At 38.1% G+C, this 15,059-nt stretch overlaps 2 long non-coding RNA genes across 2 annotated transcripts in view; one reads left to right on the forward strand and one right to left on the reverse strand.

Moving 5' to 3' along the window:
- The window catches only part of LOC107084298, a 153,906-nt gene that overhangs the window by 105,700 nt on the left and 33,147 nt on the right, over positions 1 to 15,059 (reverse strand). The gene's annotated exons all lie outside the window — the stretch shown is intronic.
- Positions 3,299 to 11,689, forward strand: LOC107084299. Its single transcript, XR_001481217.1, has 3 exons — positions 3,299 to 3,547; positions 4,222 to 4,683; positions 11,529 to 11,689. It is a non-coding gene; the product is annotated as an uncharacterized LOC107084299 (long non-coding RNA).

Below are 15,059 nucleotides of genomic sequence, written 5' to 3' on the forward strand. Positions count from 1 at the left end.
TAACTTTTCAAGTTATCCTGTACACAGATGGACAGACAAACAAACACACACACACACACACACACACACACACACACACACACACACACACACACACAAACACAAATATGCAGCATCTTGCTGCAAACATTGAAGGACCTAAGCTTGCTCAATAAGTACAGTCAGCTCTGCCCCTTCTTGTAGTAAGCTTCATGTCTTCAATCAAGTCTGTTGAACTGGTAAATACTGAGGCATTGCCATTCGCTCATCAAATTAACTTCTTGACCCATTATGGTAAATATTATTTAACTTGTTCCTGTTTCTTCTGAAGTCTACAATCAACACCCTAGTTTTATTCACATTTCGGATCAGATGATTTTTTTTCTTAGGCACAAAACAGTTAAAAGCTCCCTGTACACAGCTTCTTGTACGCCTTTGATAACCAGTCATCCGAACATTTCTGCAGATGATAGGAATCTGTCTTATACAGGAAGTCTGAGGTGTACAGTGTAAAATCGTATGGTCTGTACTGTCCTCTTTTATGCTCTTGTGCTGCTAATGACTTGGTTAGACCCTTCTGAATGTGTTAAATGCACTGGATAAATCAAAGAGCTTGATCACCATTTTCCCTTGTCAAAATGATGAGGATTTGTTAAGCAAGGTGTTTCTGTGCTTCTTCAACTCCAATTCGAAGGCGATAAGCATAGTGGACCCTGACTGTTGATTGCTTGCTTATTCAGGTGGGCCAACAGGAGTCTCTCTTGGACCTTCATAATTTGGGATGTACAGGCAGCTGGTCTATAATCAATTAGGACTGTTGACTTAGTTTTCTTTGGCAGCAGGTCTTCCACATTACTGGAACGTTTAACCTGATTTCCTGGATCAGGTTAAAGTTGTACAGGTGCAGTAGAAACCCACTTTACTCCTCTGGGCCTAACACAATTTGGACATGGTGCCTTATTCTGATTTAGTCTTTCCATTGTCCTCTTCACTCAACTTCTAGAGACAGACATCTGAAAGATAAATCAACAGAGACGAGCACCATCTTCTGATTTGGTTTATGACATCATAGAGGTGAAACGTAAAACATTTATAGAGCAAGGATGTGGGTAGAGATTTGGCTCAAAGCTTTTTTCTGTATGCATTATTGCTTTCTCTTAGCTTGACTTTTGGTTACTTTTTCATGCCCTCAATAATCCACTTTCCCCAATTTTTTTTCTTCTTTAGCAAGTCCTTCAGATCACTGGTTATCCCTGGTTTATTACTGAGGACGAACCTCACTGTTCTGGTGGGAATGGTGTTATCTACACAGATGTTTATATAGTCAGTCACACACCTATTGCACTGATGTCCTCTTCATGTGGCTGTCACAAAGTATCCTAGTCTATAGCCTCAAGAAAACATTGCAGGACTTTTTTTCTTATTAGATGTTATCTCTGGTGAAAGGGCTTACTCTAAGCAGAAGAAAATAATTTGAAATGTGTGATTTCCCAAGAGGTATTGCTTTAGAGATGTACAATATAAACTTAACAACAGTTGCATAAAAAAGTACAAAGATTGTTTTCTCTGACAGAGCATCTAAGTAAAGCTTGGTTTATTCTCAACGCATCATAACATCATTTTGGCAGACAGATCCGTGCGGAAAAATATGGCGAGCATATCTAGAGATCCTGTGAATTAGCTCATAAATATCATCACTATCAACAGATTGTATCACTTTTGGATGGCATGAAGTGGCTTTGAGAAAGTTGTAAATGACTTTGTTATTGAGTAGTGTGGTGTGGTCAGCTTGCAGCTTGTACTAAACATGCCCCCTTGGAGCCATCCAGAATTGTGAAAAAGCTGCATAGGCTATGAATGTTGCAGACACTGTGAAAAGGCGACTCAAACATGCCTCAAGCATAATGACACCTTAACTGTTGGAATTGTTGTGTAGCACAGAGTAAGGCATAGTTCAGAATATCCAATGATTGCCAACAGTTTGATATCTGGGCTCCAGAGACAAAACTTCCCAGTAACATCCTGGATAACACAACCGTTAACAAGTTCTCCCAACCCATGTTGCTTACTTTTTCAGCCATATTTAAATCCGTGTCTGCTCATGTGGCCAGAAAGCCCCACAGAGAGGCACTGAATTTGGGAGTGCAGCACTGTAGCCTTGTTTCAGTAAAACACATAATACTGCATCCTGATATTATCTGGGTACTAGCTAGGGCTTCAAGTTGGCCTAGCCTTTTTGCAAAAGATCTTCCATTGACTATCCTGACTGACAAAAGAGATGTCTTGAGTTTTCTGCTTCTTTCTCATCTCTGCTCCTTCGCTGCATCCTTGCCACTTCATTTAATTCTCTCATCTAGTATTTTTGGAAGTAGTTGAAGTATTAGTTCAGCTCCTCCCGGCTGTAAGAAACCAACTTGGCAGGGTTGCTATAGTTATGCATCATAATAATGTCCTAAAATGCAAGAAAAATATCAGCAAAAATCCCCTCTGCTTCAACAGATTGTTACCCTGACATCCCACATCCCACCAGAAGTGGAAAAAAACAACAACTAAAACTTCCACAGGGGAAGGGAAGTTTTAAAAACGAATATCAGAATCAAACCAGCATAATCTGACAGGAAGCCACCTAAGCAGCAAAATTCTAGAATAATGATGCAGCACATCTTGACACTGATTTTAAAATTAAGATTTAGATTTATTTTGATTATAAAACAATCCTATAGTAAATCATGATAATCTATAACAATTCAAATTAAAAGTTAAACCTATTAAATATTGTTTATTTAACATAAGATCTCTTTCTTCAAAAAGTTAATTAGTTAATAAATTGATTTGTGATAATCAAATTGATTTGAATTGCCTTACAGAAACTTGGCTGAAGCAAGAGGATTATGTGAGCATAAATGAGGTAAATCCCTCTAGTTATTTAAATTTTCACATACACAGAAATTCTGGGCGTGGAGGAGGAGTAGCAACAATCTTTCAGTTCGACTTACTGATTAATCCAAAGTCAGTTAATATTTCCAACTCTTTTGAACATTTAAGTGTTAGTTTCCCCCATCCAAATTGCAAAGCAACAAAACCTCTTATTTTTGTAACTTTGTATCATCCAGCAGGTCATTTCTCTGAATTTTTAGACAAGTTTTCTGAAACGATCTTGGCCCCTTTAGGCTGGGTTTTCTCCTTGTTGCTCTCCTCTGCTTTGCCCCGCCCTGCGCTCATTAGCTCTAATTACATCCGGCTGTTCCTGCTGCTATGTAAGCCTCCGGACCCCAGACTTTGGTGCCAGATTATTCTAGCTTCTCAGCGAGACTAACTCTAGCGTTCCCTGTATTTAGTTCTGTTGTTCCTCATCGGTTTCTGCCCACGGACTTTTGAGTTTTCGACTGCCCCTGTTTGCTCTGTTTGCCTTTTCCGTGTTTCTCTGGCTGATACCTGGATTCGACCTGCTGCTGACCTTGGACCTGTCTTCTGACCATGGCTTGGATTTACCCTCCCAGATCTTTCGGTTCCTATGTGTGCTCTGGCTGCTGAAGGATTCTGCTCCTCTTCTCTCCTTGATCTCTAGGTCAGTAAAAAGCAACAGAGTTCCACTTCTCTGGACTACACTCCTTAACATTTACAGGTTGGTGGCTTTCATGCTCATTATTATCCATTGATAGAGTTTTGAAGTCACTAACTTGAGCCTCTACTTTTGTAGAGTTTCCAGTGAGCTACAGCAGTAGAGGAGCAGCCGCACACACAATTAATAAACACCCTTTTGAATATATCACCTCCTGTTTTGCCTGAATGCTGGCTCCTATGTTCTTAGCCTTCTGACATTTTCAGTGTTTCTATCGTATTTGGTGCTGAATACTGACAGGGTCATCATAGTGGGGGATTTTACCATCCATGGTGACACTGAAGGTAATAGCTTAAGTGGAGCCTATAATAAATAAAAGTATTTTTTACAACCCTAACCTGTCATGATCTGCCCTGATAGCTGGCCACAATTGTTCATGTAATTCACCTACTTAACTCTGCCCGGTTCCTAATCACTCCTTATCCTATCCACCTGCGTTTCTGCTTTATATTCAGTTCAGCCCTAGCTATCAGGGCCAGATCATTGTTTTGTGTTATGTTTTCTGTTTGGTAATTTTTAGTTGGTTCCAAAATTTGTGTCATGGTTCCTGACAGCCAGCGGATTGAGAGGGTTTTCATGTCTGTCTTGTCTTCTGATCATGTCCTGGTCCTTCTCTACAGGGTCCTCAGGGTTTTGGCTCGGAACCCGGAGAAGGTCAGATTTATTCTTGTAAGCCTAGCTCCAAGGAGAAACCAGTTTAAAGTTTCTTGCAGAAATCCTGGTACCCAGTCTTGTCTCAGTTGCCCTTAACCACTGAGCCTGCCCATCTGCATCTGCGCGTGTCTGTCTGGGCACACTTCTGGACCTATTATGGCTCTGAACCTGCCTAAATGCTCTGAGGATTCCTTTAACCCAGAATCTATCTGTTCCTCTGTGGATTGGAACCCCGGTCGGACTACGGATCCCTGGATATTGAAACTGTTCATTTCTATGTATCCCTGTCCTGGATTTGATTCCTGCCTGCTCGCTGCTTGGGGTTGCTGCATCGCGGACACTCTGGGCAGCTTAGGGATGCATCTTATTGGCAGTGAATTGGCTGATTCTGCATATAATTCAGAGGATAGGCTACACTGTTAAACCAGGTAAGTGACTCATTCTGACAATCATCTCTTGTCAGATGAATTACCTCTCATTTGCCTGTGTTCTTCCCTCCAGAGTGTCAGTGATTTGGCAGTGGCCAGCCCCCTCCTGCAGCCAGCAGTTCCACAGCTCCTAACTTCTGTTCTGTTTGAGTTTTATTTAATAAATGTTTGGAACTTTCCTAATGACTGTCTCACCTTGAATACTGGGTGCATATATCCAGTTTTATGACACTGACCACTGTTTAATAACTTTTAGTATTACCGGTACTTTAACAGAGTTCCCTTCCCCCAAAAGAAGGTTTCCCTTTGGCAGATCATTATCTGTCCAGTTCACCAATTCAGTTTTAAATTTTTAAGAATCTGTTTAACTTTCTCTCTCCTCTGTGTTGCTGAGCAGTGCTGCAGAGGACAAATGTTTAGTTTATTCCCTTTCACAGGTTGAAGATTTTGTTGTTTGGGTTGCTAGTTATCTGCATAATGCCTCAGACAAAGTAGCCCCTTTTGAAAAAACAAAAACAAAAAAAAAAACGTTAATAAATAGAAAGCTGGCTCCCTGGTTTAATGAAGGGCTACCCTCAGCAGGACGTCTAAAGTAAAACGCTAGGAAACTTTGTCTGTAAAAAAGTTTACTAATGTATAACATTACATTTCGTAAAATAAGATCTGCATATTTTTCCTCAGATATATATACTCCTAATTGGTAGAATTATTCGACATCATGTGATTAATTTCCACTGTTATGCTGATCATACTTAGCTATACTTGTCTATAAATCCAGATGAAGCTAGCCCAATACATAGACTGCAGGTATGTCTTGAAGACATAAAAACCAGGATGACTCTTACCTTTCTTTTCCTGAATGCAGACTAAACAGAAGTTATAGTCTTTGGACCACAGTCTTCGAAAAAGAAGCTTATTAGTCAGTCACTTCATTTGGATGGGATTAGAATGATCTCAGATAATAATGTAAAAAAAAAAAAACTTGGAAATTATTTTTTGATCAGGACCTGTCATTTAAATCACATATCAAAGAGGTTTCTAGAATTTCCTCCTATCTGCAGAATATTGCAAAAATTAGAAATATCCTGTTCAGGGGTGATGCTAAGAAACTAGTTCATGCATTTCTTACTTCAAGGCTGGACTATTGTAATTAACTATCAGGAAGTCCACAAACTGGTTAAAAGTCTTCAGCTGATCCAAAATGCTGTAGCTGGAGTTCTGATTAAAAAAATTAAAAAGAGAAATCATATCTCCTAACCTTGCCACTCTGCATTAGCTTCCTGTTAATTTCAGAACAAAATTTTAAATCCTCCTTCTCAGATATAGAGTCTTAAGCGGCCAACTTCCATCTTATATCAGAGATTTGACTGTTCCCTAGGTTCCTAACAGAGCCCTTCGCTCTCAATCTGCAGGTTTACTAGTGGTTTTTAGAATGTCTAAAAGAAGAATGGGAGGCAAAGTTTTTGGCTATCAGGCTCCTCTCCTGTGGAACCAACTACCGCTTTTAGTCCATGAGGAAAAAAACGCTTAAAAAGTTCCTGTTTGATAAAGTATAGTTGGAGTGGCTCAGGTTATCCCGAGCTATCTCTATATGCTGCTATATGCTAAGACTGCTGGAGGACATGTGGACCCCTTTCCGTCATTCTGCTGAATTCTATCTTTATTCTCACACTCTGCAGTATTTGGTTGTTAAACCCCTACATTATGTTCTCTGCTTTTCCTCATAGTGGCTTCAACTGGTCTGCTCCTGTTTGGCTGTAACATCAACCTGGTGAAAAATATAATCTGTGAGGCTGCCAGATGTTGGAGTTTTGCCTGTTTTTCAGTGAAGTCCTGTTTCTCTGACTGTGACTAACTATATGTGCTTTCTTTCATCCTCTGACATGGGAGATTGCTCAGATCTCATCTGCCTGACTCTTTCTTTCAGGGACAGGTCCACCTGTAGAGCTGGTTGACAGCTACCTTTTGTATCTGCTTCTTTTTCTACATCTGCTTCTGTCACCTTGAACCGCAGTCGGCCTCGGCAGATGGCTGCTCACACTGAGCCTGGCTCTGCTAGATGTTTTCCTCTCCACTGTCTCCACCAAGCATGCTTGGTGTGAGGGATTGCCTTTGAGTCAATTAGACGATACAAGCAGCTGGTTTTCCTTAGACAGAAAACTTTAAACCAATCTGACTGTATAATCAGGTTGAATTTTCTCTGTAAAGTTCATTGAGATGACATGTGAATTGGCACTATATAAATAAACTGAACTGAATTGAATTCAATGGGCAGATGTACAGCCTGGACAGGTCACAAGTCCATCCTAGAGATTGGTGGACTTGCACATTTCCTTATCAATTAAGACAATGTAACACTGCAACCGTTCCATCTCACAAAAATGTTTTTTAGCAACTCAGGGAAATTTAATGCTATAGTTCTAGGTATTGAAGGAAGGAACGCTCCTAAATCTCTGCAATGTCTCCTAAATTGTATTCTGAATAACACAATGTAATGTGATGTACACGAGATGTACTGTTACATCTCTAAAAGTTAGGTAGGACAATGAGGCTACCTTGTTGCTTAGGCTGTCAAATAAAAACATAAGGACTAAACGACAATAATTGAGAATGTATCAACAGTTTCTCGAAGAAAAAAACAAACAAAAAAACTTTCCATCCCATATACTCCATGACTTTACTGATTATTATACTCTATGACTTTACTGATTATATGATATTACTGAGTATTAATAATTTTAGGAATATTCTTAATTCTGGTAAATCTCATGAATCAGTCTTGCATTGTCATCACAAAGTCTCTTTGAATGCCTCAATGCATGGTTTTTGTTTTTTTTTTTGCTTTTTTTTCTTTGCTGTTAATAATTCTGATTTAATCACCAATTTTCAGCAGAACACCACATATGTGTCAAGTTTTTGACTTGTTCCTTATATATTTAGCTACCTGTATCTCTGTAGTGCACTTATTTCCTTGCATTCTGTCTTAGAGTGGGTAAAAACTGAAAGGCTAAAAAAATGAATGCAGCAGTTCCATCTAAAGGTTGAAAGTAGGTACTACAACCAAAACCACAATAATCCATCTCTTTAAAACATTTAAAAATACTTTTATAACTACTTAAATATAATATTTGTTGGGCCTATAAAATGCAAATGAAGGGAAAATATAATGAGAGGAAAAAAAAATTATCTAAAATGTTCCAGCCAAAAGACCCTTTAAGGAATTTGTATTAGCATTAATTTAAAAGACCTGCATATCATTGACCAGAGGGGTCTCTCTAGCTTCTAGCCTCTTTGATGTTGCAGATCAAGATTTTTTTCCTTACCAACTTCAAGCAAGTGGTTTTAATGCATGAGAAGCAGGAAAACAAGTGTACCCATGCATAGATGCACAGTTACAGTGGTCTGCCCACAAAAGTGCATGCACTGCACACATTATAACACCGCACTGCTTGGTGTGGGATTTTCAGCTCTCTCCAGGCAAAATTAGGCAGTTTCCCATGAAGTTTGCAATAGTGACTTATTGTGGTTTCCAAAGGGCCTAAAAACTTTTCTGGAGAGGGCAAGTAGTCTGGCTTCAGAGAGATTCTTACCTTCATAACTAGATAAAACTTCATAATTACATAAGACTGACCTTTTCTTAAAAGCATGTCAGTATGTCAAATAAAGCTACAATATGTGAACAGCAGGAGTTCAGTGAGTTAAATGACATCCAAGGACACTTTTAAGATCATCTGCATAAATGAGATTACAGATAAAACAGGAAGTAAACAAAGAAAACTGTAACCTTGTCAACAACAGATACAATGTGACAGACAACAAGTGAGTGACACATGTTTTGGCTTTGACATGCCATACAGCTTAGCAAACAAGTTTTTGAGATTGAGACTCTAATAAGAAAAAATCCACATAAAAAAGTTTTAAATGTTACCTTTCTGTGTCTCTATAAATCAATTAGATGTTTTCAGAATCTGTTTACAAGTTTTCCAAATAGGCGCTGACAAGTCCTTTTAGTGAAGGTGTTGAAGCAGAAAGCAGAGTGACTTAATGCAATCTGAATTGACTGGAAACAATTTTCTCTTTTTCATTCTTACTTTATATTCTTTGTTTTTTTTATTCAGATTTACCATTACTGAAAACTATTCATTATTGTTGCTGGGCATATAATCTATCTATTTGAGTTGAAGAACAGCATCTGTACCAACCAAACGTATTTACTTACTATAGATTTCAAGTAACACATTTTCAAGTCACAAAGTTCAGTGTTGTAAAATGGTATACATGTAATTAGGTTTTGGCAATTTATTTTTTTTTTTAAATGGTCTATTTTTCCTGGAGTAGTTGCTAATTACATCTTGATTTAAACTAACTTGGTCTTGCTGATTATAACAGCCAATTTAACCAGACAGACTTCATTTTTGGCTCTTTTCTGTTCCTCTAATGTACAGTTATGGAGACTGTCATTGACACATCTTCAGAGAGAATACAACACATCACAGCTCATAAATACCTCATTAAAAAAAGAGAAAGGCCACATTAGACTTGCTTCTATCAATGTGTCTTAAAGGACATTTTGAATTATTTCATTAGAAAAGCCACATGCAACAGCAACATTTGAATCAACGTACTAGATTTGGAAAAAACTTTTACGCTCACTTCAGTTTTCTTTTTGTTTACTTGTTCAAAAAAGAACAAATGCACTTAAGATAATAATTTTATTGATCTCACATTTTAGAAATGTACCTTTGCAACTTAACCCATCCCCTTGGGGAGCAGTGGGCTGCCACCGTGCAGTGCCCTGGGAGCAGTGTGGGGTTAAGGGTCTTGCCCAGGAACCCAGAGTGCAGGCTGTGGAGATCGAACTTGGTACTCGCAACCTTCCCCGAGCACAAGCGCACTGCTCTAACCACTAGGCTAACATTCCCCTCCCAGGACAAGAAAACACATTTGTCCACCATCCTAAAAGCAAGCAGTAGAATCATACCTCTCTCTTGACATCTTTGAATTGCATGCAACATTGTTAATACTAACTGACAAGATAAAGTATGCCCAACTTTCCTGATTGCAACACATTCATTAAAACCTCAGCACATTACTGATCTGTAGCCTGTGCTATCTTTCTAACTTTACTTCCTGTTTATCACAGTATAGTGTAACCTAAACATAGGGTGATATTGTCATATTTTGCATCAATGGATGGAAACTTGTCTAAATACATTTTCATTTTGTCTTCAATATATTTAAGGCTTGCTCATGACACTTGGATGGAAACACAGCTATTGTTAAATGTGCTGCAGTGCATGCTGCAATACCTTTGGGAGTCTGTCTGACTTCTCATCTCTTGGATCAAACTGCGGTTTCTATTTAACCATAAAAGCTATGTATTCAAAAACAAGCCCTGTCCATCTAAATGCCACATGATAAAAATTATTTGGTAAAGCAGTAAGTTTTTTCTGTCCTTTTTAAGCAATCCTTTTTTTTAAAGAGTCACATGCACCAGCTACAAGTTCTCAGTATTCTATCTTTCAGCTGAAATAATCTTATTGGTTGTATCTTTTTCATGTTCAGCTGATCTTATCGAAGGAGACATTTGTGCTCTAAGTGCCCCCAAGTGGTCAAACAATTCATATTGTAGTTCAAGGTTAGTTTCACTTTCAGTTTAAAAGTGAAACATGCTGAGGTGAGGAAATCTGCAGTAGTTCAGACAGAGGGGGATAAAGGGAGATGCTGCAGTGGAGTAAATTTTAAAGTATATGTGATGTGTGGAAGCTACTTGGCCATATTGGGAACTTGGTCTAACTAAATATTCTCTCGTTGTCTTCCAATAAACTATCCTCCAGACTCAGAGTTCAGCTGATTCTCTCCCCTAAATTAATCCTCTATTGCTGCCATTAACTATTAATCTTTCTTCACCGTGACTTGGACACAATCACTGAAGAACCAGTCAACTCTGCAACTGTTTAGTTTTGAGTGGACCTTTTTTTTTAATCAACATCGTCACTGTCTCTGAGGACAGCAGAAATAAATATCCATTGTAATAATTTTGTATTCAGAGTTGGGGTTTAAATGTATGTTTTGGTTATGTGTTGAGGAGGTTTGTTAGTAATTAGTTTTCCGGTTGACCTTCAGGCTATCTCTGACTCATTTATTCAACAGAGGCAGAGAACTATGATCTAACCGGCGCCATAGCTGACTCCTCCAATATTTTATGTACAACTTTACTCCACTACTGATGCTCATGCCGTCTACAGCAGAAATACATCACATAAGGCAAGACAGAAATACATGCATATATGCCTGAAAAATGTTCTCCCATATTCAGAAAAATACTCCCAGAAGATTCTGCAGTTATGTGGTAAAGTATGCAGAAACTAGAACTCTGGATTACCAAACCTTTCTATTATATTGAGGAAAATTACAGATAAGTATATTGTTCATCTTTTGAAATAAATAGCAACATCTGTGGGGGAAAAAAAAGTTTTTTTTAGTCTATGATTAATTTTATAAAAAAACAAACAAAAAAAAAAACTTCCTTGAGTAACCTTTTGCTATCCGATTATTAATCGAAGAAATAATTGCCATTAATCTATTTGCAAATGAATCCAGCAAACTGATATTTCTGACATTATTTCCTGTATTAGCCTTAAATCAGGTGAAATGACAACTAAATTATATATATACCCAAAATCTTCTATGCAGTAGTAAGTCAAGAATGGGGACTCAAGATGAGCCAGAACAAGAAGAAGAGGAGGGAGAAGTGGAGAGATTGAGCATAACAAGCACACATAAAACCTGTCTCTTTCTTTTCCCCCTCCCCTCCCTCTCTGTCTCTCCCCTCACCAATACAGCAGCATTAGAAGCAGAGCTGCTCAACTGTTCCAAGATGTCAGAACAACAAAGCTCCCTTGAATGAGGGAATGTGGGGCCCAGGGCAGAGAGTGAGCCTGGAACAGCTGGCCCAGTCCTGGGGCCTCCACTTCCCTGCTCTGCAGCCGCTCTCTAGCAGGGACAAGACACATATCTGCATCCTCTGTGTGTTTAAGTGAATGTTTCTGGTAGGATTAGAGGGGGGTCAGGGTCCATTTCTATATTTAAGAGTAAGTGAGATGACACTGGGATCCCCTGTCCAAAGGTGCAAAGAAAATACTGGATGAGAGGACAGAGAGAGGAAAATGCTGCAGGGTGAGGTCAAGTTTTTGTTCAAGTTTATTTCTGAGATTTCAACGAACATCTGTTGCAACATTATTCGTCAAGTCAGGAAATTCATCTAAAAGGAACTAAGCGGTTTAAAGAGCACAGACACACACACATGCTCACACATAAGGAGCGAGTCGCAGCCCAGTCTGCTTAGGGTCTGTGCTTAAGCAGACATGGAAAATTACAGGAAGAGTAGACTTGTGGTTTAAATCCTGAGTTTCGCGTTGAAGAAGCGAGACTAAAAATAAAAGAAGAGAGATGGATACCTACTAGTTTTAACAGCCATCTTCGAGAAACTCTGGAAAGTTTGAGTTTAAAAAGCAAAATTAAATTAACTTTAGATTAACTAAAGCAAACTGATCTAGATTCAATCAATATCTAGAATCTAGATTCAAGCAAAAGCTAATTTCATTGATTGTAAATATTGTTTACCAAAGTTGTTAATACAGCTAACTAAAAAGTAGTTAAATAAGTGACATGTTGATTCTAAAAGCCCATAATCAATTACAGAATCCCTGATTTTGTGGCCATGAGTAAACTTTAAAGAATATGAGCATTAGAATGGGCTCAGGAAGCAGCCATTTATAGCCTGGAATAGAAGTCCAGACTTTCATTTAGCCATTTAACAACCTCTTTGGACCAATGCTGTGTTGGAAGATGATTGTCACCTTAAAACAGGAACATAACACTTCGATTCGATTTTTTTTCCTAGTTGGACCACAAAGTAAGATTGATTACTGACAGTAAAAACTGGAAATGACCCCGGAAAAGGTGTCTTAAATACATTAACGGTTTACCCAACAGAATTACGCTCGATGTAATTCAGTCTGGTTGGACGGGGAAAGCATATCATACTAAGCTAATCAACAAGTAACTGATGTTGTAACCAGTGTAACATCCCTCATTAGTTAGTTCATGGTGAGAATAAATACAATTCATGTCCATATAGGGTTTGTAGGCTACTCACCATGGCTACCATATATTTAAACAAAAGCTTTATTCACAAACGAGCAGAGTCAGGAAGATTAGAAGCCAGAAGCAGAGGACAATGATGCAGGGTCTTCATAGGGAGAAGATTTTATAAAAGATATTAATCTGCAAGTGGAAACATGTATAAAACAAGGTTTTATACATATTTCAGAATAACCATCACTCACAGTGTTGTTCTGTGTTATATTCACAATGATAAATTTAATAACCAAAAAACAGAAAAATTCCTCAATAACTCAAGAATGAAAAGTGCAGTAACATGTTTTGGTGCTTCACCGAGGTGAGATCAGTGCTACAGATCTCTAGAGGTTATGGAAGTCTTCTTTATTACTCTGATAGAGGATTATGTAGAGAAATCAGCCCATTACAGAAACATTTCAATATTTTTCTTGCAGTTTTTAATCATATAGTTGCCTCTCTTACACAAACACTACAATCAAAGTTACTTAAATATAGAGGACTGAGAACAAAGAGGCTTATTTTCTGTTTTTATGATAACTTATTCCATTTTGCTTGTAATATTGTTTCTGCTTTGGTCCAAATAATATAAAATAATATAATCATGGCTGGACTGCAGCAAATACTAACATGAATTTTCAAAGATGTATTCTATTAAACATTTTACCAATTAAATATTCTATAATTTGTCACGTTTTGGTTGTGGTTTAGAGGACCCAAATGCAGAGGCAGAGAGGCTGAGGTGTATTCTTGTAGTTTTTAATTATGAAAATGGTTAACAAAGGTAGGAATCATAAAATCCAACAAAAAATGTAACAGACCAGAACCATGGAGACATCAAGGGAAAAACACGCACAAGGAGCCAGGGAGAGACGAGGGGAGAGGACAACGGCTACGACAGGACCAGCAACAACAAGGAACCAACAAGGAGTGACTGCAGAGGAAGAGTATATGTAGCTGACAGAGACAATGGCAGGGCTAACGAGCTGACAAGGAGCAGGTGTGAGGAGACAACGAGGGAGCCAAGGGGAAAGGAACACAAACAAGAGGGCAACAGAGGAAAACAGAAAAACTAGAGAACTAGCATAAATTTAGAAACTACAACAAAATAGGAATTAAACCAATAAAACTAGAAAACAAGGAGCAAAGTAAAGCACAACATAACCAAAACCATGACAAAATTTATATTTATTTATATAAATTATTTCACTTTGATTTGCCTCCTTAAAGGTAGCAGCTATACGGTAAGTCTTGCCTTTTTTCTTTATCCTGATTGTTTCACATCCACTACATTTCACTAAAATGAAGGTTTATTTAGTGTTGTGTCACTTTCCCCATTAAATTAAAGTATGTGGCTCATCATCCTGTTACCTTGTCACTTCCGTTTCTTGTGGCAAGTCATAATTTGCTCACAGGGGTGTTTCATTATCAAGCATTTTATATTCAAGTTTGTTATTTGGCACTTAACCTGTAGATGTAAAGGGATAATTGTGACAACTCATCAGTTTGGTACCTAAAACTATAGATTTTGTTCAATTAAATAACTAAAGTCAATGGTTTGAAGTTGCACTTTGGCACACACCTTTAATCCAGTGTTTCAATCAGAGAAATGACTAAACTCGGTTGAAGTGGAGGTAAAGAAAAAATGTTTATAGAAAGTTGAAAGCCTGCTTTAAATGACAGCAGCATAGAAACACCTCATTCATCTCACCACTGAACAATCTACTTACTGATATGTTTAATGTTAGCATTAAGTGAGGCAACCAGGCTCATTTCCTCTGTTTATTATTGCACATAGTGGTTACACAAAGAGAGCAATCTTACACATTTCCTTTCAGAAGAGGGAGCAAATAAGAGAAAGAGGAAGCCTCCCTGTGTGGGAATGAAAAAGACAAACACCCAAAGTGACAGGAGTGCCGTGGGTCATGTGGAAATCCAACATAATGGGTCTGATAGTAACTTGATGTTGTACGTTAAAGCAGGGTTAAGAAATATTGATGAGCATAAGCTTTAAAGATGCATCCTGAGAATAAAAGCACACATTCAAGCAAAGTAAGGCATTAAGAAATATACTTTATATGATTATATAAATATGGTCACACTGTGTTCTTTACATGTTACTGGAGAGAGAGAATATAACAAAATAGAATAAGTAAGATCTATGACACTGAAGGTGTAAAAGAAAACCATTTTTATTCTGCTGAACCTTCAGTTAGACGAAAAAGCAAACAGTT

Source organism: Cyprinodon variegatus, unplaced genomic scaffold, assembly GCF_000732505.1.
Source record: "Cyprinodon variegatus isolate N-32 unplaced genomic scaffold, C_variegatus-1.0 Scaffold97, whole genome shotgun sequence".
NCBI lineage: Eukaryota > Metazoa > Chordata > Actinopteri > Cyprinodontiformes > Cyprinodontidae > Cyprinodon > Cyprinodon variegatus.